This window comes from Camelina sativa, chromosome 12 (assembly GCF_000633955.1).
Source record: "Camelina sativa cultivar DH55 chromosome 12, Cs, whole genome shotgun sequence".
Lineage (NCBI taxonomy): Eukaryota > Viridiplantae > Streptophyta > Magnoliopsida > Brassicales > Brassicaceae > Camelina > Camelina sativa.
The window spans coordinates 21,997,639-22,000,760 of NC_025696.1; positions in this window are offsets into that span (position 1 = coordinate 21,997,639).

Consider the following 3,122-nt stretch of genomic DNA (forward strand, 5'->3'; position numbering starts at 1 on the left):
GGGGGGGGTGAGTGATGCCTCGTTGGTCGCCTATGCTAGCTCCTGGTCACCAGTGCAGGTTGTCTGAGAGTTTGAGAGGCGTCCGAGTGGTGGCCGGGTAGCGTCCGAGGGCTGTGAGTGTTCTTGGCCGAAGGACCGATCCCGTGATCACATCACTAACCCTGTCCAGTTATCATGCCAGAAGAGAGTATTGATACCCGACTCTATGTGCGAGTGGATAAAGGGTCTTGCAAGAGCCCTTAGTTTCACCAATCTCCTCCAAATCCAGCTTCCAACTGTCCTAAAGTCAGCAGACCAGAAGCATCTACCTCTTATAAGATGCTTCTTAACCCAAGAAACCCAAGCGATCCAGCTTGAGAAAAGATTAGCCAGATTAGCTTCAATCCGAAAACCTTATTCCAGTCTGCCAACCTCTTCAGACCAAGACCCCCTGTCGATTTAGGCGAACAGACACCTCCCAGGAGATCTTAGCTCCTCTAGCACTGTCTGCTACACCCTTCCATAAAAAAGCAGAGCAGATTCTCTCCAACTTGATGAGGTCATCGACCTAAGCTTATCCGAGACCGAAGAGGAGATCAACATACCTACAATGAGGAATACACCACGAACAAGGTCAGGGACGAGGAGCGTAAGAGAGGAGTTTAATAAGTCCATAGAGAGCTTAATCACTCACATAGAGCATGAAGATCTCAAAGGAAAGCTACTCACCAAGGAGATCACCCGGGAAACCCCATTCGGACCAGAAAGAGAGTCAAGTGTTTCAAAGACTCAAGAAGTGGAGATTGACCATGAAGAAACCAGAATCATCAAAGAGAATCAAGGAGACGCTTACTTGCAGCTCAAGACTCAAACTACGTCCTTTTTGCCAGTTTTGCAAGGAACGAAGGAATCAACTTTGTTCACCATTACCAAAACGTTTCCGTACGAGCCGGGGCTTACACACACCTAGGAGCAACTCAAATGTGCTTCACGTGCCAATGGAATCAAGGTAAGCATTTGAGTTTAATTTTATTAATAAGTCTCCCTTTTATGTTTTATTTGCAGGAATTTCCACTAGTTTAAGTTCTTTATTTTAGTCCTTAATAAGACTTGTAATTTGTGAGTTTAGCACTTTCCTTTTCTGTAATAAAGACCCTCGAAGGTCACAGCTGAAGAGCATATTAATAAGGCTCCCCTGCAGCTTTTGTAACACACGTTTTTGCTTATGAAATAAAAACCTAGTTTTCTTACAAAGAGAACTCGCAGCCGCCCTAGAACCTTGTGTGAGATTCCTTGTGTTCTCGAGCATCCAGACTTATCACAGCTCAATCCATCAGCTGTGTGGCGTCTAACGATCCCTTGTTATCTTTGTTCATCGACCATCGCGCCCGAATCCCCAAAGAGTGCCGTACGGCCAGTTGGTGATTCTCCATCAATCCACCTTTGTAGGATCCACTAATCTTGATCCTATATCATCTGGTATCAGAGCTAAAAGGTCGTGTATCTACCCTTGTTATTTCTATTCATATTGCATTCTTGTTCATCGTTGTTTCAGCTTTAAAAAAAAAAATATATTGTTCATCATTGTCTTTGCTTTACTCTGTTCTTGCTTGTTTCCGTTTCAATTTAAAAAAAAAAAAAAATTACTTTTGTTGTTCATCATTGAGTTACATTGCTGATTTATTTTTGTTTTATTTACAAAAAAAAAATATATATATTATTCATTGTTGTCGAGGTTGTGCTTCGTTCGCTTCGTACTTGACGTGTCCTCTCTGTTTGCACTCGTTTGTGTCAGTTCATTTATAAGTTAATTCCTTTCACTTGTTTCTGTTTCGTTTCAGCACTACTGAGTTGAACTTGCTTCTGTTTCGTTTCAGCCAATAGTTTCGTTTTCTTTGTTACGTGTACTTGTTTGTGTTTTTGGTTGCAGGTTCGGTTCGAGCATTTGGTCAGGGTCTACTTCTCTGCCTTGACTATCTCAACACGTTCCTCCTTACAAATAAATCATTCAGTACTTGTTTCAGTTCTATTTAAAAAATAAAAAAAGGTTATTAGTTAAATATATAATTTAGTTTGTTTGCTAGCCAATTTCCCGTTGCACTTGATCTGTTTTTGTTTGTGTGAGAGACAGGAGAGAATACGACCATGGGAGAGCAAGAAGAGTTCAACATGGCTAAGCTACTAGTTAACATTCAAGCTCAGCTCCAAACTTTAGGAGAACGAATGGCAAGGATCGAACAACCTCAGCCCGCACCTGTAGCACCTGTCCGCGGAGCCATCGTACGACGGGAAAATCATGAGGACGTCGACACGTACGACTCAGAGGATGATCCACCAGATACCCAGCGCCAGAAACAGAGGAGACAACACCATCGTGATAGAGGTCGTGATGAAGGTAACACGAGAGAGGGAGGCAGAGACGTAAAGCTCATTGCCCCAACCTTTGCCGGAAAGATGAACCCAGATGCATATCTTGATTGGGAGAGGCGTATGGAGTATATTTTTGAGTACTATAAGTATTCGGACCAGAGGAAGGTGTCTCTAGCTGCTGCCCAGCTCACCGACAATGCACTAGCTTGGTGGGATAGGGATGTTTCCGAAAGAAAACGGCATAGACATATACCACTCAACACATGGGAAGACATGAGGTTCCAGCTGCGGAAAAGATATGTACCAGTGTACTATCACCGAGACCTGCAGAAGAAGTTTCGTAGGCTAACCCAAGGAGGCAGGTCCGTGGAAGAATACTTTGAGGAATTTGAATCTCTTAAGAACTGATTGGAGGTTGAAGAATCCGAAGAGAACTTAATGGCACAGTTCATCGATGGGCTTAGTGACCGGATTGCTAGGAAGGTTGAGAGACAAACCTACCATGACCTTGCTGAGTTACTACATTTAGCGGTTCAGGCCGAGCAGCACATCAAGGGAAAGACTATGTCCACAATTCGCAACAAGGCTTCATGGACACCGCAACTGCAGAAATCTTTAGACAAAGGGAAGTCTATCGAAGTGGACCAAAGATTCAAAAGGAATCCACCCGAAACATCTAAAGGCACCAAACCTGACCAAGGTAAGTCTTCTAGTCAACGAGCTCGTGACATTACTTGTTTTAAATGTCAGGGAAAAGGACATTACGCAAGAGA